General features: G+C 48.0%; 13 non-coding genes across 13 annotated transcripts; all 13 read left to right on the forward strand.

The window, feature by feature from the left end:
• Window positions 1–847: 847 nt before the first annotated feature.
• Window positions 848–1,038, forward strand: LOC142686898 (U2 spliceosomal RNA). Its single transcript, XR_012856194.1, has one exon. It is a non-coding gene; the product is annotated as a U2 spliceosomal RNA (small nuclear RNA).
• A 1,276-nt stretch (window positions 1,039–2,314) lies between these two features.
• Window positions 2,315–2,505, forward strand: LOC142686899 (U2 spliceosomal RNA). The gene has a single exon (XR_012856195.1). It is a non-coding gene; the product is annotated as a U2 spliceosomal RNA (small nuclear RNA).
• A 1,285-nt stretch (window positions 2,506–3,790) lies between these two features.
• LOC142686900 (U2 spliceosomal RNA) lies at window positions 3,791–3,981 on the forward strand. Its single transcript, XR_012856196.1, has one exon. It is a non-coding gene; the product is annotated as a U2 spliceosomal RNA (small nuclear RNA).
• A 1,304-nt stretch (window positions 3,982–5,285) lies between these two features.
• On the forward strand, window positions 5,286–5,476 carry LOC142686901 (U2 spliceosomal RNA). Its single transcript, XR_012856197.1, has one exon. It is a non-coding gene; the product is annotated as a U2 spliceosomal RNA (small nuclear RNA).
• A 1,292-nt stretch (window positions 5,477–6,768) lies between these two features.
• LOC142686902 (U2 spliceosomal RNA) lies at window positions 6,769–6,959 on the forward strand. Its single transcript, XR_012856198.1, has one exon. It is a non-coding gene; the product is annotated as a U2 spliceosomal RNA (small nuclear RNA).
• Window positions 6,960–8,239: 1,280 nt separating this feature from the next.
• Window positions 8,240–8,430, forward strand: LOC142687115 (U2 spliceosomal RNA). Its single transcript, XR_012856392.1, has one exon. It is a non-coding gene; the product is annotated as a U2 spliceosomal RNA (small nuclear RNA).
• Window positions 8,431–9,714: 1,284 nt separating this feature from the next.
• On the forward strand, window positions 9,715–9,905 carry LOC142686903 (U2 spliceosomal RNA). Its single transcript, XR_012856199.1, has one exon. It is a non-coding gene; the product is annotated as a U2 spliceosomal RNA (small nuclear RNA).
• Window positions 9,906–11,185: 1,280 nt separating this feature from the next.
• LOC142687116 (U2 spliceosomal RNA) lies at window positions 11,186–11,376 on the forward strand. Its single transcript, XR_012856393.1, has one exon. It is a non-coding gene; the product is annotated as a U2 spliceosomal RNA (small nuclear RNA).
• A 1,292-nt stretch (window positions 11,377–12,668) lies between these two features.
• Window positions 12,669–12,859, forward strand: LOC142686905 (U2 spliceosomal RNA). Its single transcript, XR_012856201.1, has one exon. It is a non-coding gene; the product is annotated as a U2 spliceosomal RNA (small nuclear RNA).
• Window positions 12,860–14,147: 1,288 nt separating this feature from the next.
• LOC142686906 (U2 spliceosomal RNA) lies at window positions 14,148–14,338 on the forward strand. Its single transcript, XR_012856202.1, has one exon. It is a non-coding gene; the product is annotated as a U2 spliceosomal RNA (small nuclear RNA).
• A 1,284-nt stretch (window positions 14,339–15,622) lies between these two features.
• LOC142686907 (U2 spliceosomal RNA) lies at window positions 15,623–15,813 on the forward strand. The gene has a single exon (XR_012856203.1). It is a non-coding gene; the product is annotated as a U2 spliceosomal RNA (small nuclear RNA).
• A 1,288-nt stretch (window positions 15,814–17,101) lies between these two features.
• Window positions 17,102–17,292, forward strand: LOC142687137 (U2 spliceosomal RNA). Its single transcript, XR_012856412.1, has one exon. It is a non-coding gene; the product is annotated as a U2 spliceosomal RNA (small nuclear RNA).
• Window positions 17,293–18,576: 1,284 nt separating this feature from the next.
• On the forward strand, window positions 18,577–18,767 carry LOC142686909 (U2 spliceosomal RNA). Its single transcript, XR_012856204.1, has one exon. It is a non-coding gene; the product is annotated as a U2 spliceosomal RNA (small nuclear RNA).
• Window positions 18,768–20,285: the final 1,518 nt, after the last annotated feature.

The raw sequence follows: 20,285 nt of genomic DNA on the forward strand, positions 1-20,285 counted from the left end.
CTACCTGTGTACACTAGATGGATGTGATGGAATGTACTGTCGTCCCTACATTTCAAGAAGAAGTAAGAATTGCAGTTGCAACAAAGCCTTGCTTGCCTACAAAGAGAGCAGCAATTTGGATTTGTTACTATGTTACCTAGAAGAATAACAAACTGTGCAAGGATGGAGGTTGTAGGAGCAAGGAGAAGTTGTCTGTAAAGTTGGTGGATGCCTATTTTCCATTTTGCAGTCCCTTGTCTCCCTCTTGTGGCCTCCTGGAGGCAACTAGCTGTGCAAAAAAAAGACAGCCTGGCGGCCGGCTGTTGCAGTGTTGCCCTCTCAGGCAACACTGAGTGACTGACTGAGCCTCACCGTCTTATATAAAGTTCAGACGGAACTTTGCACGTGTCATAGTGGAGCCCTCAGGATTCCAGAGCCAGCTTTCTGACATCATAATGGGGCCTCAGAGATAAAAGCCTGGGCCCAGGCAGTGTTGGTCAGTGCTGCTCAGCAGGCAGCACTGGACTGGACTGGATTACAGCTGATACAAGGTGTGAAGGAACAAGGGGTGGCTGTGGGCATGCACTTGCTGCCGCTGCCAGTGTTTATCTGCATGGCAGCAGGGCATTTGGGCGTTGCCAGGAAGGCGTTTTTATGTAGATTCCTCCTCTTTCAGCACTGCATTGTGGTGCAAGCAAAAGAAGCAAATCCTGTCTGGCTTCCTCTCCGGCCTTTATTCACCTCCCGTGTAGCTGTGAGTGTGTGAGCCTGCAGGGCCCCATGGAATTGCCTAGAAGTAGGCTGAATCGCTGCAAGGGCTGAACAGCAGTATCGGGCAGGCTCGGGCAACGCGCGGCCCGTTCGGGTTATCGCTTCTCGGCCTTTTGGCTAAGATCAAGTGTAGTATCTGTTCTTATCAGTTTAATATCTGATACGTCCCCTATCTGGGGACCATATATTAAATGGATTTTTAGAACAGGGAGATGGAAATAGAGCTTGCTCTGTCCACTCCACGCATTGACCTGGTATTGCAGTATTTCCAGGACCGGTGCACCCTTTCCTTATGTGTTGACTAAAAGCAGATTCCAAAAGTGTTTTTTGTCTTTGCTATTGTTTCTGTCTTTCTGAAGGGATCTCCCCTTTTAATCCCATTATTTCAACACCTGTTGGACAATGCATGAGTGATAATGAGCTCATTGATTAAATGCAATTAATGAATAGATTGCCACCTCTTGTTGTGTGTCGTCTGTGTTTCTGTGTTTCCGGCATTTCACATTGGAACACCTCATTCACCTTCCTTGTCTTCTCTCCGCCCTCCCTTTTAGGTAAGTTAAAGAGCTGCACCTGAGCCAGCCACTGATTGATTGATTGATTGATTGATTGATTGATTGATTGATTGATTGATTGATTGATGCAGCACAACAGTCAAATAGTGGAGTGGAGTAGGGGAACAGCAAACAGCCAATAAAGCAGCCCGCCCGCTCGCCTGCCCGCCACAATGGACCTACCTGTGTACACTAGATGGATGTGATGGAATGTACTGTCGTCCCTAAAGAATTGCAGTTGCAACAAAGCCTTGCTTGCCTACAAAGAGAGCAGCAATTTGGATTTGTTACTATGTTACCTAGAAGAATAACAAACTGTGCAAGGATGGAGGTTGTAGGAGCAAGGAGAAGTTGTCTGTAAAGTTGGTGGATGCCTATTTTCCATTTTGCAGTCCCTTGTCTCCCTCTTGTGGCCTCCTGGAGGCAACTAGCTGTGCAAAAAAAAGACAGCCTGGCGGCCGGCTGTTGCAGTGTTGCCCTCTCAGGCAACACTGAGTGACTGACTGAGCCTCACCGTCTTATATAAAGTTCAGACGGAACTTTGCACGTGTCATAGTGGAGCCCTCAGGATTCCAGAGCCAGCTTTCTGACATCATAATGGGGCCTCAGAGATAAAAGCCTGGGCCCAGGCAGTGTTGGTCAGTGCTGCTCAGCAGGCAGCACTGGACTGGACTGGATTACAGCTGATACAAGGTGTGAAGGAACAAGGGGTGGCTGTGGGCATGCACTTGCTGCCGCTGCCAGTGTTTATCTGCATGGCAGCAGGGCATTTGGGCGTTGCCAGGAAGGCGTTTTTATGTAGATTCCTCCTCTTTCAGCACTGCATTGTGGTGCAAGCAAAAGAAGCAAATCCTGTCTGGCTTCCTCTCCGGCCTTTATTCACCTCCCGTGTAGCTGTGAGTGTGTGAGCCTGCAGGGCCCCATGGAATTGCCTAGAAGTAGGCTGAATCGCTGCAAGGGCTGAACAGCAGTATCGGGCAGGCTCGGGCAACGCGCGGCCCGTTCGGGTTATCGCTTCTCGGCCTTTTGGCTAAGATCAAGTGTAGTATCTGTTCTTATCAGTTTAATATCTGATACGTCCCCTATCTGGGGACCATATATTAAATGGATTTTTAGAACAGGGAGATGGAAATAGAGCTTGCTCTGTCCACTCCACGCATTGACCTGGTATTGCAGTATTTCCAGGACCGGTGCACCCTTTCCTTATGTGTTGACTAAAAGCAGATTCCAAAAGTGTTTTTTGTCTTTGCTATTGTTTCTGTCTTTCTGAAGGGATCTCCCCTTTTAATCCCATTATTTCAACACCTGTTGGACAATGCATGAGTGATAATGAGCTCATTGATTAAATGCAATTAATGAATAGATTGCCACCTCTTGTTGTGTGTCGTCTGTGTTTCTGTGTTTCCGGCATTTCACATTGGAACACCTCATTCACCTTCCTTGTCTTCTCTCCGCCCTCCCTTTTAGGTAAGTTAAAGAGCTGCACCTGAGCCAGCCACTTGATTGATTGATTGATTGATTGATTGATTGATTGATTGATTGATTGATGCAGCACAACAGTCAAATAGTGGAGTGGAGTAGGGGAACAGCAAACAGCCAATAAAGCAGCCCGCCCGCTCGCCTGCCCGCCACAATGGACCTACCTGTGTACACTAGATGGATGTGATGGAATGTACTGTCGTCCCTACATTTCAAGAAGAAGTAAGAATTGCAGTTGCAACAAAGCCTTGCTTGCCTACAAAGAGAGCAGCAATTTGGATTTGTTACTATGTTACCTAGAAGAATAACAAACTGTGCAAGGATGGAGGTTGTAGGAGCAAGGAGAAGTTGTCTGTAAAGTTGGTGGATGCCTATTTTCCATTTTGCAGTCCCTTGTCTCCCTCTTGTGGCCTCCTGGAGGCAACTAGCTGTGCAAAAAAAAGACAGCCTGGCGGCCGGCTGTTGCAGTGTTGCCCTCTCAGGCAACACTGAGTGACTGACTGAGCCTCACCGTCTTATATAAAGTTCAGACGGAACTTTGCACGTGTCATAGTGGAGCCCTCAGGATTCCAGAGCCAGCTTTCTGACATCATAATGGGGCCTCAGAGATAAAAGCCTGGGCCCAGGCAGTGTTGGTCAGTGCTGCTCAGCAGGCAGCACTGGACTGGACTGGATTACAGCTGATACAAGGTGTGAAGGAACAAGGGGTGGCTGTGGGCATGCACTTGCTGCCGCTGCCAGTGTTTATCTGCATGGCAGCAGGGCATTTGGGCGTTGCCAGGAAGGCGTTTTTATGTAGATTCCTCCTCTTTCAGCACTGCATTGTGGTGCAAGCAAAAGAAGCAAATCCTGTCTGGCTTCCTCTCCGGCCTTTATTCACCTCCCGTGTAGCTGTGAGTGTGTGAGCCTGCAGGGCCCCATGGAATTGCCTAGAAGTAGGATGAATCGCTGCAAGGGCTGAACAGCAGTATCGGGCAGGCTCGGGCAACGCGCGGCCCGTTCGGGTTATCGCTTCTCGGCCTTTTGGCTAAGATCAAGTGTAGTATCTGTTCTTATCAGTTTAATATCTGATACGTCCCCTATCTGGGGACCATATATTAAATGGATTTTTAGAACAGGGAGATGGAAATAGAGCTTGCTCTGTCCACTCCACGCATTGACCTGGTATTGCAGTATTTCCAGGACCGGTGCACCCTTTCCTTATGTGTTGACTAAAAGCAGATTCCAAAAGTGTTTTTTGTCTTTGCTATTGTTTCTGTCTTTCTGAAGGGATCTCCCCTTTTAATCCCATTATTTCAACACCTGTTGGACAATGCATGAGTGATAATGAGCTCATTGATTAAATGCAATTAATGAATAGATTGCCACCTCTTGTTGTGTGTCGTCTGTGTTTCTGTGTTTCCGGCATTTCACATTGGAACACCTCATTCACCTTCCTTGTCTTCTCTCCGCCCTCCCTTTTAGGTAAGTTAAAGAGCTGCACCTGAGCCAGCCACTGATTGATTGATTGATTGATTGATTGATTGATTGATTGATTGATTGATTGATTGATTGATTGATTGATGCAGCACAACAGTCAAATAGTGGAGTGGAGTAGGGGAACAGCAAACAGCCAATAAAGCAGCCCGCCCGCTCGCCTGCCCGCCACAATGGACCTACCTGTGTACACTAGATGGATGTGATGGAATGTACTGTCGTCCCTACATTTCAAGAAGAAGTAAGAATTGCAGTTGCAACAAAGCCTTGCTTGCCTACAAAGAGAGCAGCAATTTGGATTTGTTACTATGTTACCTAGAAGAATAACAAACTGTGCAAGGATGGAGGTTGTAGGAGCAAGGAGAAGTTGTCTGTAAAGTTGGTGGATGCCTATTTTCCATTTTGCAGTCCCTTGTCTCCCTCTTGTGGCCTCCTGGAGGCAACTAGCTGTGCAAAAAAAAGACAGCCTGGCGGCCGGCTGTTGCAGTGTTGCCCTCTCAGGCAACACTGAGTGACTGACTGAGCCTCACCGTCTTATATAAAGTTCAGACGGAACTTTGCACGTGTCATAGTGGAGCCCTCAGGATTCCAGAGCCAGCTTTCTGACATCATAATGGGGCCTCAGAGATAAAAGCCTGGGCCCAGGCAGTGTTGGTCAGTGCTGCTCAGCAGGCAGCACTGGACTGGACTGGATTACAGCTGATACAAGGTGTGAAGGAACAAGGGGTGGCTGTGGGCATGCACTTGCTGCCGCTGCCAGTGTTTATCTGCATGGCAGCAGGGCATTTGGGCGTTGCCAGGAAGGCGTTTTTATGTAGATTCCTCCTCTTTCAGCACTGCATTGTGGTGCAAGCAAAAGAAGCAAATCCTGTCTGGCTTCCTCTCCGGCCTTTATTCACCTCCCGTGTAGCTGTGAGTGTGTGAGCCTGCAGGGCCCCATGGAATTGCCTAGAAGTAGGCTGAATCGCTGCAAGGGCTGAACAGCAGTATCGGGCAGGCTCGGGCAACGCGCGGCCCGTTCGGGTTATCGCTTCTCGGCCTTTTGGCTAAGATCAAGTGTAGTATCTGTTCTTATCAGTTTAATATCTGATACGTCCCCTATCTGGGGACCATATATTAAATGGATTTTTAGAACAGGGAGATGGAAATAGAGCTTGCTCTGTCCACTCCACGCATTGACCTGGTATTGCAGTATTTCCAGGACCGGTGCACCCTTTCCTTATGTGTTGACTAAAAGCAGATTCCAAAAGTGTTTTTTGTCTTTGCTATTGTTTCTGTCTTTCTGAAGGGATCTCCCCTTTTAATCCCATTATTTCAACACCTGTTGGACAATGCATGAGTGATAATGAGCTCATTGATTAAATGCAATTAATGAATAGATTGCCACCTCTTGTTGTGTGTCGTCTGTGTTTCTGTGTTTCCGGCATTTCACATTGGAACACCTCATTCACCTTCCTTGTCTTCTCTCCGCCCTCCCTTTTAGGTAAGTTAAAGAGCTGCACCTGAGCCAGCCACTGATTGATTGATTGATTGATTGATTGATTGATTGATTGATTGATTGATTGATTGATGCAGCACAACAGTCAAATAGTGGAGTGGAGTAGGGGAACAGCAAACAGCCAATAAAGCAGCCCGCCCGCTCGCCTGCCCGCCACAATGGACCTACCTGTGTACACTAGATGGATGTGATGGAATGTACTGTCGTCCCTACATTTCAAGAAGAAGTAAGAATTGCAGTTGCAACAAAGCCTTGCTTGCCTACAAAGAGAGCAGCAATTTGGATTTGTTACTATGTTACCTAGAAGAATAACAAACTGTGCAAGGATGGAGGTTGTAGGAGCAAGGAGAAGTTGTCTGTAAAGTTGGTGGATGCCTATTTTCCATTTTGCAGTCCCTTGTCTCCCTCTTGTGGCCTCCTGGAGGCAACTAGCTGTGCAAAAAAAAGACAGCCTGGCGGCCGGCTGTTGCAGTGTTGCCCTCTCAGGCAACACTGAGTGACTGACTGAGCCTCACCGTCTTATATAAAGTTCAGACGGAACTTTGCACGTGTCATAGTGGAGCCCTCAGGATTCCAGAGCCAGCTTTCTGACATCATAATGGGGCCTCAGAGATAAAAGCCTGGGCCCAGGCAGTGTTGGTCAGTGCTGCTCAGCAGGCAGCACTGGACTGGACTGGATTACAGCTGATACAAGGTGTGAAGGAACAAGGGGTGGCTGTGGGCATGCACTTGCTGCCGCTGCCAGTGTTTATCTGCATGGCAGCAGGGCATTTGGGCGTTGCCAGGAAGGCGTTTTTATGTAGATTCCTCCTCTTTCAGCACTGCATTGTGGTGCAAGCAAAAGAAGCAAATCCTGTCTGGCTTCCTCTCCGGCCTTTATTCACCTCCCGTGTAGCTGTGAGTGTGTGAGCCTGCAGGGCCCCATGGAATTGCCTAGAAGTAGGCTGAATCGCTGCAAGGGCTGAACAGCAGTATCGGGCAGGCTCGGGCAACGCGCGGCCCGTTCGGGTTATCGCTTCTCGGCCTTTTGGCTAAGATCAAGTGTAGTATCTGTTCTTATCAGTTTAATATCTGATACGTCCCCTATCTGGGGACCATATATTAAATGGATTTTTAGAACAGGGAGATGGAAATAGAGCTTGCTCTGTCCACTCCACGCATTGACCTGGTATTGCAGTATTTCCAGGACCGGTGCACCCTTTCCTTATGTGTTGACTAAAAGCAGATTCCAAAAGTGTTTTTTGTCTTTGCTATTGTTTCTGTCTTTCTGAAGGGATCTCCCCTTTTAATCCCATTATTTCAACACCTGTTGGACAATGCATGAGTGATAATGAGCTCATTGATTAAATGCAATTAATGAATAGATTGCCACCTCTTGTTGTGTGTCGTCTGTGTTTCTGTGTTTCCGGCATTTCACATTGGAACACCTCATTCACCTTCCTTGTCTTCTCTCCGCCCTCCCTTTTAGGTAAGTTAAAGAGCTGCACCTGAGCCAGCCACTGATTGATTGATTGATTGATTGATTGATTGATTGATTGATTGATGCAGCACAACAGTCAAATAGTGGAGTGGAGTAGGGGAACAGCAAACAGCCAATAAAGCAGCCCGCCCGCTCGCCTGCCCGCCACAATGGACCTACCTGTGTACACTAGATGGATGTGATGGAATGTACTGTCGTCCCTACATTTCAAGAAGAAGTAAGAATTGCAGTTGCAACAAAGCCTTGCTTGCCTACAAAGAGAGCAGCAATTTGGATTTGTTACTATGTTACCTAGAAGAATAACAAACTGTGCAAGGATGGAGGTTGTAGGAGCAAGGAGAAGTTGTCTGTAAAGTTGGTGGATGCCTATTTTCCATTTTGCAGTCCCTTGTCTCCCTCTTGTGGCCTCCTGGAGGCAACTAGCTGTGCAAAAAAAAGACAGCCTGGCGGCCGGCTGTTGCAGTGTTGCCCTCTCAGGCAACACTGAGTGACTGACTGAGCCTCACCGTCTTATATAAAGTTCAGACGGAACTTTGCACGTGTCATAGTGGAGCCCTCAGGATTCCAGAGCCAGCTTTCTGACATCATAATGGGGCCTCAGAGATAAAAGCCTGGGCCCAGGCAGTGTTGGTCAGTGCTGCTCAGCAGGCAGCACTGGACTGGACTGGATTACAGCTGATACAAGGTGTGAAGGAACAAGGGGTGGCTGTGGGCATGCACTTGCTGCCGCTGCCAGTGTTTATCTGCATGGCAGCAGGGCATTTGGGCGTTGCCAGGAAGGCGTTTTTATGTAGATTCCTCCTCTTTCAGCACTGCATTGTGGTGCAAGCAAAAGAAGCAAATCCTGTCTGGCTTCCTCTCCGGCCTTTATTCACCTCCCGTGTAGCTGTGAGTGTGTGAGCCTGCAGGGCCCCATGGAATTGCCTAGAAGTAGGCTGAATCGCTGCAAGGGCTGAACAGCAGTATCGGGCAGGCTCGGGCAACGCGCGGCCCGTTCGGGTTATCGCTTCTCGGCCTTTTGGCTAAGATCAAGTGTAGTATCTGTTCTTATCAGTTTAATATCTGATACGTCCCCTATCTGGGGACCATATATTAAATGCATTTTTAGAACAGGGAGATGGAAATAGAGCTTGCTCTGTCCACTCCACGCATTGACCTGGTATTGCAGTATTTCCAGGACCGGTGCACCCTTTCCTTATGTGTTGACTAAAAGCAGATTCCAAAAGTGTTTTTTGTCTTTGCTATTGTTTCTGTCTTTCTGAAGGGATCTCCCCTTTTAATCCCATTATTTCAACACCTGTTGGACAATGCATGAGTGATAATGAGCTCATTGATTAAATGCAATTAATGAATAGATTGCCACCTCTTGTTGTGTGTCGTCTGTGTTTCTGTGTTTCCGGCATTTCACATTGGAACACCTCATTCACCTTCCTTGTCTTCTCTCCGCCCTCCCTTTTAGGTAAGTTAAAGAGCTGCACCTGAGCCAGCCACTGATTGATTGATTGATTGATTGATTGATTGATTGATTGATTGATTGATGCAGCACAACAGTCAAATAGTGGAGTGGAGTAGGGGAACAGCAAACAGCCAATAAAGCAGCCCGCCCGCTCGCCTGCCCGCCACAATGGACCTACCTGTGTACACTAGATGGATGTGATGGAATGTACTGTCGTCCCTACATTTCAAGAAGAAGTAAGAATTGCAGTTGCAACAAAGCCTTGCTTGCCTACAAAGAGAGCAGCAATTTGGATTTGTTACTATGTTACCTAGAAGAATAACAAACTGTGCAAGGATGGAGGTTGTAGGAGCAAGGAGAAGTTGTCTGTAAAGTTGGTGGATGCCTATTTTCCATTTTGCAGTCCCTTGTCTCCCTCTTGTGGCCTCCTGGAGGCAACTAGCTGTGCAAAAAAAAGACAGCCTGGCGGCCGGCTGTTGCAGTGTTGCCCTCTCAGGCAACACTGAGTGACTGACTGAGCCTCACCGTCTTATATAAAGTTCAGACGGAACTTTGCACGTGTCATAGTGGAGCCCTCAGGATTCCAGAGCCAGCTTTCTGACATCATAATGGGGCCTCAGAGATAAAAGCCTGGGCCCAGGCAGTGTTGGTCAGTGCTGCTCAGCAGGCAGCACTGGACTGGACTGGATTACAGCTGATACAAGGTGTGAAGGAACAAGGGGTGGCTGTGGGCATGCACTTGCTGCCGCTGCCAGTGTTTATCTGCATGGCAGCAGGGCATTTGGGCGTTGCCAGGAAGGCGTTTTTATGTAGATTCCTCCTCTTTCAGCACTGCATTGTGGTGCAAGCAAAAGAAGCAAATCCTGTCTGGCTTCCTCTCCGGCCTTTATTCACCTCCCGTGTAGCTGTGAGTGTGTGAGCCTGCAGGGCCCCATGGAATTGCCTAGAAGTAGGCTGAATCGCTGCAAGGGCTGAACAGCAGTATCGGGCAGGCTCGGGCAACGCGCGGCCCGTTCGGGTTATCGCTTCTCGGCCTTTTGGCTAAGATCAAGTGTAGTATCTGTTCTTATCAGTTTAATATCTGATACGTCCCCTATCTGGGGACCATATATTAAATGGATTTTTAGAACAGGGAGATGGAAATAGAGCTTGCTCTGTCCACTCCACGCATTGACCTGGTATTGCAGTATTTCCAGGACCGGTGCACCCTTTCCTTATGTGTTGACTAAAAGCAGATTCCAAAAGTGTTTTTTGTCTTTGCTATTGTTTCTGTCTTTCTGAAGGGATCTCCCCTTTTAATCCCATTATTTCAACACCTGTTGGACAATGCATGAGTGATAATGAGCTCATTGATTAAATGCAATTAATGAATAGATTGCCACCTCTTGTTGTGTGTCGTCTGTGTTTCTGTGTTTCCGGCATTTCACATTGGAACACCTCATTCACCTTCCTTGTCTTCTCTCCGCCCTCCCTTTTAGGTAAGTTAAAGAGCTGCACCTGAGCCAGCCACTGATTGATTGATTGATTGATTGATTGATTGATTGATTGATTGATGCAGCACAACAGTCAAATAGTGGAGCGGAGTAGGGGAACAGCAAACAGCCAATAAAGCAGCCCGCCCGCTCGCCTGCCCGCCACAATGGACCTACCTGTGTACACTAGATGGATGTGATGGAATGTACTGTCGTCCCTACATTTCAAGAAGAAGTAAGAATTGCAGTTGCAACAAAGCCTTGCTTGCCTACAAAGAGAGCAGCAATTTGGATTTGTTACTATGTTACCTAGAAGAATAACAAACTGTGCAAGGATGGAGGTTGTAGGAGCAAGGAGAAGTTGTCTGTAAAGTTGGTGGATGCCTATTTTCCATTTTGCAGTCCCTTGTCTCCCTCTTGTGGCCTCCTGGAGGCAACTAGCTGTGCAAAAAAAAGACAGCCTGGCGGCCGGCTGTTGCAGTGTTGCCCTCTCAGGCAACACTGAGTGACTGACTGAGCCTCACCGTCTTATATAAAGTTCAGACGGAACTTTGCACGTGTCATAGTGGAGCCCTCAGGATTCCAGAGCCAGCTTTCTGACATCATAATGGGGCCTCAGAGATAAAAGCCTGGGCCCAGGCAGTGTTGGTCAGTGCTGCTCAGCAGGCAGCACTGGACTGGACTGGATTACAGCTGATACAAGGTGTGAAGGAACAAGGGGTGGCTGTGGGCATGCACTTGCTGCCGCTGCCAGTGTTTATCTGCATGGCAGCAGGGCATTTGGGCGTTGCCAGGAAGGCGTTTTTATGTAGATTCCTCCTCTTTCAGCACTGCATTGTGGTGCAAGCAAAAGAAGCAAATCCTGTCTGGCTTCCTCTCCGGCCTTTATTCACCTCCCGTGTAGCTGTGAGTGTGTGAGCCTGCAGGGCCCCATGGAATTGCCTAGAAGTAGGCTGAATCGCTGCAAGGGCTGAACAGCAGTATCGGGCAGGCTCGGGCAACGCGCGGCCCGTTCGGGTTATCGCTTCTCGGCCTTTTGGCTAAGATCAAGTGTAGTATCTGTTCTTATCAGTTTAATATCTGATACGTCCCCTATCTGGGGACCATATATTAAATGCATTTTTAGAACAGGGAGATGGAAATAGAGCTTGCTCTGTCCACTCCACGCATTGACCTGGTATTGCAGTATTTCCAGGACCGGTGCACCCTTTCCTTATGTGTTGACTAAAAGCAGATTCCAAAAGTGTTTTTTGTCTTTGCTATTGTTTCTGTCTTTCTGAAGGGATCTCCCCTTTTAATCCCATTATTTCAACACCTGTTGGACAATGCATGAGTGATAATGAGCTCATTGATTAAATGCAATTAATGAATAGATTGCCACCTCTTGTTGTGTGTCGTCTGTGTTTCTGTGTTTCCGGCATTTCACATTGGAACACCTCATTCACCTTCCTTGTCTTCTCTCCGCCCTCCCTTTTAGGTAAGTTAAAGAGCTGCACCTGAGCCAGCCACTGATTGATTGATTGATTGATTGATTGATTGATTGATTGATTGATTGATTGATTGATGCAGCACAACAGTCAAATAGTGGAGTGGAGTAGGGGAACAGCAAACAGCCAATAAAGCAGCCCGCCCGCTCGCCTGCCCGCCACAATGGACCTACCTGTGTACACTAGATGGATGTGATGGAATGTACTGTCGTCCCTACATTTCAAGAAGAAGTAAGAATTGCAGTTGCAACAAAGCCTTGCTTGCCTACAAAGAGAGCAGCAATTTGGATTTGTTACTATGTTACCTAGAAGAATAACAAACTGTGCAAGGATGGAGGTTGTAGGAGCAAGGAGAAGTTGTCTGTAAAGTTGGTGGATGCCTATTTTCCATTTTGCAGTCCCTTGTCTCCCTCTTGTGGCCTCCTGGAGGCAACTTGCTGTGCAAAAAAAAGACAGCCTGGCGGCCGGCTGTTGCAGTGTTGCCCTCTCAGGCAACACTGAGTGACTGACTGAGCCTCACCGTCTTATATAAAGTTCAGACGGAACTTTGCACGTGTCATAGTGGAGCCCTCAGGATTCCAGAGCCAGCTTTCTGACATCATAATGGGGCCTCAGAGATAAAAGCCTGGGCCCAGGCAGTGTTGGTCAGTGCTGCTCAGCAGGCAGCACTGGACTGGACTGGATTACAGCTGATACAAGGTGTGAAGGAACAAGGGGTGGCTGTGGGCATACACTTGCTGCCGCTGCCAGTGTTTATCTGCATGGCAGCAGGGCATTTGGGCGTTGCCAGGAAGGCGTTTTTATGTAGATTCCTCCTCTTTCAGCACTGCATTGTGGTGCAAGCAAAAGAAGCAAATCCTGTCTGGCTTCCTCTCCGGCCTTTATTCACCTCCCGTGTAGCTGTGAGTGTGTGAGCCTGCAGGGCCCCATGGAATTGCCTAGAAGTAGGCTGAATCGCTGCAAGGGCTGAACAGCAGTATCGGGCAGGCTCGGGCAACGCGCGGCCCGTTCGGGTTATCGCTTCTCGGCCTTTTGGCTAAGATCAAGTGTAGTATCTGTTCTTATCAGTTTAATATCTGATACGTCCCCTATCTGGGGACCATATATTAAATGGATTTTTAGAACAGGGAGATGGAAATAGAGCTTGCTCTGTCCACTCCACGCATTGACCTGGTATTGCAGTATTTCCAGGACCGGTGCACCCTTTCCTTATGTGTTGACTAAAAGCAGATTCCAAAAGTGTTTTTTGTCTTTGCTATTGTTTCTGTCTTTCTGAAGGGATCTCCCCTTTTAATCCCATTATTTCAACACCTGTTGGACAATGCATGAGTGATAATGAGCTCATTGATTAAATGCAATTAATGAATAGATTGCCACCTCTTGTTGTGTGTCGTCTGTGTTTCTGTGTTTCCGGCATTTCACATTGGAACACCTCATTCACCTTCCTTGTCTTCTCTCCGCCCTCCCTTTTAGGTAAGTTAAAGAGCTGCACCTGAGCCAGCCACTGATTGATTGATTGATTGATTGATTGATTGATTGATTGATTGATTGATTGATGCAGCACAACAGTCAAATAGTGGAGTGGAGTAGGGGAACAGCAAACAGCCAATAAAGCAGCCCGCCCGCTCGCCTGCCCGCCACAATGGACCTACCTGTGTACACTAGATGGATGTGATGGAATGTACTGTCGTCCCTACATTTCAAGAAGAAGTAAGAATTGCAGTTGCAACAAAGCCTTGCTTGCCTACAAAGAGAGCAGCAATTTGGATTTGTTACTATGTTACCTAGAAGAATAACAAACTGTGCAAGGATGGAGGTTGTAGGAGCAAGGAGAAGTTGTCTGTAAAGTTGGTGGATGCCTATTTTCCATTTTGCAGTCCCTTGTCTCCCTCTTGTGGCCTCCTGGAGGCAACTAGCTGTGCAAAAAAAAGACAGCCTGGCGGCCGGCTGTTGCAGTGTTGCCCTCTCAGGCAACACTGAGTGACTGACTGAGCCTCACCGTCTTATATAAAGTTCAGACGGAACTTTGCACGTGTCATAGTGGAGCCCTCAGGATTCCAGAGCCAGCTTTCTGACATCATAATGGGGCCTCAGAGATAAAAGCCTGGGCCCAGGCAGTGTTGGTCAGTGCTGCTCAGCAGGCAGCACTGGACTGGACTGGATTACAGCTGATACAAGGTGTGAAGGAACAAGGGGTGGCTGTGGGCATGCACTTGCTGCCGCTGCCAGTGTTTATCTGCATGGCAGCAGGGCATTTGGGCGTTGCCAGGAAGGCGTTTTTATGTAGATTCCTCCTCTTTCAGCACTGCATTGTGGTGCAAGCAAAAGAAGCAAATCCTGTCTGGCTTCCTCTCCGGCCTTTATTCACCTCCCGTGTAGCTGTGAGTGTGTGAGCCTGCAGGGCCCCATGGAATTGCCTAGAAGTAGGCTGAATCGCTGCAAGGGCTGAACAGCAGTATCGGGCAGGCTCGGGCAACGCGCGGCCCGTTCGGGTTATCGCTTCTCGGCCTTTTGGCTAAGATCAAGTGTAGTATCTGTTCTTATCAGTTTAATATCTGATACGTCCCCTATCTGGGGACCATATATTAAATGGATTTTTAGAACAGGGAGATGGAAATAGAGCTTGCTCTGTCCACTCCACGCATTGACCTGGTATTGCAGTATTTCCAGGACCGGTGCACCCTTTCCTTATGTGTTGACTAAAAGCAGATTCCAAAAGTGTTTTTTGTCTTTGCTATTGTTTCTGTCTTTCTGAAGGGATCTCCCCTTTTAATCCCATTATTTCAACACCTGTTGGACAATGCATGAGTGATAATGAGCTCATTGATTAAATGCAATTAATGAATAGATTGCCACCTCTTGTTGTGTGTCGTCTGTGTTTCTGTGTTTCCGGCATTTCACATTGGAACACCTCATTCACCTTCCTTGTCTTCTCTCCGCCCTCCCTTTTAGGTAAGTTAAAGAGCTGCACCTGAGCCAGCCACTGATTGATTGATTGATTGATTGATTGATTGATTGATTGATTGATTGATGCAGCACAACAGTCAAATAGTGGAGTGGAGTAGGGGAACAGCAAACAGCCAATAAGGCAGCCCGCCCGCTCGCCTGCCCGCCACAATGGACCTACCTGTGTACACTAGATGGATGTGATGGAATGTACTGTCGTCCCTACATTTCAAGAAGAAGTAAGAATTGCAGTTGCAACAAAGCCTTGCTTGCCTACAAAGAGAGCAGCAATTTGGATTTGTTACTATGTTACCTAGAAGAATAACAAACTGTGCAAGGATGGAGGTTGTAGGAGCAAGGAGAAGTTGTCTGTAAAGTTGGTGGATGCCTATTTTCCATTTTGCAGTCCCTTGTCTCCCTCTTGTGGCCTCCTGGAGGCAACTAGCTGTGCAAAAAAAAGACAGCCTGGCGGCCGGCTGTTGCAGTGTTGCCCTCTCAGGCAACACTGAGTGACTGACTGAGCCTCACCGTCTTATATAAAGTTCAGACGGAACTTTGCACGTGTCATAGTGGAGCCCTCAGGATTCCAGAGCCAGCTTTCTGACATCATAATGGGGCCTCAGAGATAAAAGCCTGGGCCCAGGCAGTGTTGGTCAGTGCTGCTCAGCAGGCAGCACTGGACTGGACTGGATTACAGCTGATACAAGGTGTGAAGGAACAAGGGGTGGCTGTGGGCATGCACTTGCTGCCGCTGCCAGTGTTTATCTGCATGGCAGCAGGGCATTTGGGCGTTGCCAGGAAGGCGTTTTTATGTAGATTCCTCCTCTTTCAGCACTGCATTGTGGTGCAAGCAAAAGAAGCAAATCCTGTCTGGCTTCCTCTCCGGCCTTTATTCACCTCCCGTGTAGCTGTGAGTGTGTGAGCCTGCAGGGCCCCATGGAATTGCCTAGAAGTAGGCTGAATCGCTGCAAGGGCTGAACAGCAGTATCGGGCAGGCTCGGGCAACGCGCGGCCCGTTCGGGTTATCGCTTCTCGGCCTTTTGGCTAAGATCAAGTGTAGTATCTGTTCTTATCAGTTTAATATCTGATACGTCCCCTATCTGGGGACCATATATTAAATGGATTTTTAGAACAGGGAGATGGAAATAGAGCTTGCTCTGTCCACTCCACGCATTGACCTGGTATTGCAGTATTTCCAGGACCGGTGCACCCTTTCCTTATGTGTTGACTAAAAGCAGATTCCAAAAGTGTTTTTTGTCTTTGCTATTGTTTCTGTCTTTCTGAAGGGATCTCCCCTTTTAATCCCATTATTTCAACACCTGTTGGACAATGCATGAGTGATAATGAGCTCATTGATTAAATGCAATTAATGAATAGATTGCCACCTCTTGTTGTGTGTCGTCTGTGTTTCTGTGTTTCCGGCATTTCACATTGGAACACCTCATTCACCTTCCTTGTCTTCTCTCCGCCCTCCCTTTTAGGTAAGTTAAAGAGCTGCACCTGAGCCAGCCACTGATTGATTGATTGATTGATTGATTGATTGATTGATTGATTGATTGATTGATGCAGCACAACAGTCAAATAGTGGAGTGGAGTAGGGGAACAGCAAACAGCCAATAAAGCAGCCCGCCCGCTCGCCTGCCCGCCACAATGGACCTACCTGTGTACACTAGATGGATGTGATGGAATGTACTGTCGTCCCTACATTTCAAGAAGAAGTAAGAATTGCAGTTGCAACAAAGCCTTGCTTGCCTACAAAGAGAGCAGCAATTTGGATTTGTTACTATGTTACCTAGAAGAATAACAAACTGTGCAAGGATGGAGGTTGTAGGAGCAAGGAGAAGTTGTCTGTAAAGTTGGTGGATGCCTATTTTCCATTTTGCAGTCCCTTGTCTCCCTCTTGTGGCCTCCTGGAGGCAACTAGCTGTGCAAAAAAAAGACAGCCTGGCGGCCGGCTGTTGCAGTGTTGCCCTCTCAGGCAACACTGAGTGACTGACTGAGCCTCACCGTCTTATATAAAGTTCAGACGGAACTTTGCACGTGTCATAGTGGAGCCCTCAGGATTCCAGAGCCAGCTTTCTGACATCATAATGGGGCCTCAGAGATAAAAGCCTGGGCCCAGGCAGTGTTGGTCAGTGCTGCTCAGCAGGCAGCACTGGACTGGACTGGATTACAGCTGATACAAGGTGTGAAGGAACAAGGGGTGGCTGTGGGCATGCACTTGCTGCCGCTGCCAGTGTTTATCTGCATGGCAGCAGGGCATTTGGGCGTTGCCAGGAAGGCGTTTTTATGTAGATTCCTCCTCTTTCAGCACTGCATTGTGGTGCAAGCAAAAGAAGCAAATCCTGTCTGGCTTCCTCTCCGGCCTTTATTCACCTCCCGTGTAGCTGTGAGTGTGTGAGCCTGCAGGGCCCCATGGAATTGCCTAGAAGTAGGCTGAATCGCTGCAAGGGCTGAACAGCAGTATCGGGCAGGCTCGGGCAACGCGCGGCCCGTTCGGGTTATCGCTTCTCGGCCTTTTGGCTAAGATCAAGTGCAGTATCTGTTCTTATCAGTTTAATATCTGATACGTCCCCTATCTGGGGACCATATATTAAATGGATTTTTAGAACAGGGAGATGGAAATAGAGCTTGCTCTGTCCACTCCACGCATTGACCTGGTATTGCAGTATTTCCAGGACCGGTGCACCCTTTCCTTATGTGTTGACTAAAAGCAGATTCCAAAAGTGTTGTTTGTCTTTGCTATTGTTTCTGTCTTTCTGAAGGGATCTCCCCTTTTAATCCCATTATTTCAACACCTGTTGGACAATGCATGAGTGATAATGAGCTCATTGATTAAATGCAATTAATGAATAGATTGCCACCTCTTGTTGTGTGTCGTCTGTGTTTCTGTGTTTCCGGCATTTCACATTGGAACACCTCATTCACCTTCCTTGTCTTCTCTCCGCCCTCCCTTTTAGGTAAGTTAAAGAGCTGCACCTGAGCCAGCCACTGATTGATTGATTGATTGATTGATTGATTGATTGATTGATTGATGCAGCACAACAGTCAAATAGTGGAGTGGAGTAGGGGAACAGCAAACAGCCAATAAAGCAGCCCGCCCGCTCGCCTGCCCGCCACAATGGACCTACCTGTGTGTGTACACTAGATGGATGTGATGGAATGTACTGTCGTCCCTACATTTCAAGAAGAAGTAAGAATTGCAGTTGCAACAAAGCCTTGCTTGCCTACAAAGAGAGCAGCAATTTGGATTTGTTACTATGTTACCTAGAAGAATAACAAACTGTGCAAGGATGGAGGTTGTAGGAGCAAGGAGAAGTTGTCTGTAAAGTTGGTGGATGCCTATTTTCCATTTTGCAGTCCCTTGTCTCCCTCTTGTGGCCTCCTGGAGGCAACTAGCTGTGCAAAAAAAAGACAGCCTGGCGGCCGGCTGTTGCAGTGTTGCCCTCTCAGGCAACACTGAGTGACTGACTGAGCCTCACCGTCTTATATAAAGTTCAGACGGAACTTTGCACGTGTCATAGTGGAGCCCTCAGGATTCCAGAGCCAGCTTTCTGACATCATAATGGGGCCTCAGAGATAAAAGCCTGGGCTCAGGCAGTGTTGGTCAGTGCTGCTCAGCAGGCAGCACTGGACTGGACTGGATTACAGCTGATACAAGGTGTGAAGGAACAAGGGGTGGCTGTGGGCATGCACTTGCTGCCGCTGCCAGTGTTTATCTGCATGGCAGCAGGGCATTTGGGCGTTGCCAGGAAGGCGTTTTTATGTAGATTCCTCCTCTTTCAGCACTGCATTGTGGTGCAAGCAAAAGAAGCAAATCCTGTCTGGCTTCCTCTCCGGCCTTTATTCACCTCCCGTGTAGCTGTGAGTGTGTGAGCCTGCAGGGCCCCATGGAATTGCCTAGAAGTAGGCTGAATCGCTGCAAGGGCTGAACAGCAGTATCGGGCAGGCTCGGGCAACGCGCGGCCCGTTCGGGTTATCGCTTCTCGGCCTTTTGGCTAAGATCAAGTGTAGTATCTGTTCTTATCAGTTTAATATCTGATACGTCCCCTATCTGGGGACCATATATTAAATGGATTTTTAGAACAGGGAGATGGAAATAGAGCTTGCTCTGTCCACTCCACGCATTGACCTGGTATTGCAGTATTTCCAGGACCGGTGCACCCTTTCCTTATGTGTTGACTAAAAGCAGATTCCAAAAGTGTTTTTTGTCTTTGCTATTGTTTCTGTCTTTCTGAAGGGATCTCCCCTTTTAATCCCATTATTTCAACACCTGTTGGACAATGCATGAGTGATAATGAGCTCATTGATTAAATGCAATTAATGAATAGATTGCCACCTCTTGTTGTGTGTCGTCTGTGTTTCTGTGTTTCCGGCATTTCACATTGGAACACCTCATTCACCTTCCTTGTCTTCTCTCCGCCCTCCCTTTTAGGTAAGTTAAAGAGCTGCACCTGAGCCAGCCACTGATTGATTGATTGATTGATTGATTGATTGATTGATTGATTGATTGATTGATTGATTGATTGATGCAGCACAACAGTCAAATAGTGGAGTGGAGTAGGGGAACAGCAAACAGCCAATAAAGCAGCCCGCCCGCTCGCCTGCCCGCCACAATGGACCTACCTGTGTACACTAGATGGATGTGATGGAATGTACTGTCGTCCCTACATTTCAAGAAGAAGTAAGAATTGCAGTTGCAACAAAGCCTTGCTTGCCTACAAAGAGAGCAGCAATTTGGATTTGTTACTATGTTACCTAGAAGAATAACAAACTGTGCAAGGATGGAGGTTGTAGGAGCAAGGAGAAGTTGTCTGTAAAGTTGGTGGATGCCTATTTTCCATTTTGCAGTCCCTTGTCTCCCTCTTGTGGCCTCCTGGAGGCAACTAGCTGTGCAAAAAAAAGACAGCCTGGCGGCCGGCTGTTGCAGTGTTGCCCTCTCAGGCAACACTGAGTGACTGACTGAGCCTCACCGTCTTATATAAAGTTCAGACGGAACTTTGCACGTGTCATAGTGGAGCCCTCAGGATTCCAGAGCCAGCTTTCTGACATCATAATGGGGCCTCAGAGATAAAAGCCTGGGCCCAGGCAGTGTTGGTCAGTGCTGCTCAGCAGGCAGCACTGGACTGGACTGGATTACAGCTGATACAAGGTGTGAAGGAACAAGGGGTGGCTGTGGGCATGCACTTGCTGCCGCTGCCAGTGTTTATCTGCATGGCAGCAGGGCATTTGGGCGTTGCCAGGAAGGCGTTTTTATGTAGATTCCTCCTCTTTCAGCACTGCATTGTGGTGCAAGCAAAAGAAGCAAATCCTGTCTGGCTTCCTCTCCGGCCTTTATTCACCTCCCGTGTAGCTGTGAGTGTGTGAGCCTGCAGGGCCCCATGGAATTGCCTAGAAGTAGGCTGAATCGCTGCAAGGGCTGAACAGCAGTATCGGGCAGCAGGGCCGCCATCAGGAATTTCAGGGCCCCCTACAGCTACATTTTCTGGGCCCCCCTACCGTGGCACCGCCTGTTAACGGTACTCCGTCCAGTACTATATCATGGTACCCAGGGCCGCCATCAGGGGGGGTATTATGGGTACTGATGTGAGAGGCCCGGCCAAACCTAATTGAAAGGGGGGCCCGGCAAACTGCCGCGACTTGCCTTTGGTAGAAAAAAAACAGGCCCCTGCAATGGGGCCCGTTTT

This window comes from Rhinoderma darwinii, assembly GCF_050947455.1.
Source record: "Rhinoderma darwinii isolate aRhiDar2 chromosome 5 unlocalized genomic scaffold, aRhiDar2.hap1 SUPER_5_unloc_19, whole genome shotgun sequence".
Lineage (NCBI taxonomy): Eukaryota > Metazoa > Chordata > Amphibia > Anura > Rhinodermatidae > Rhinoderma > Rhinoderma darwinii.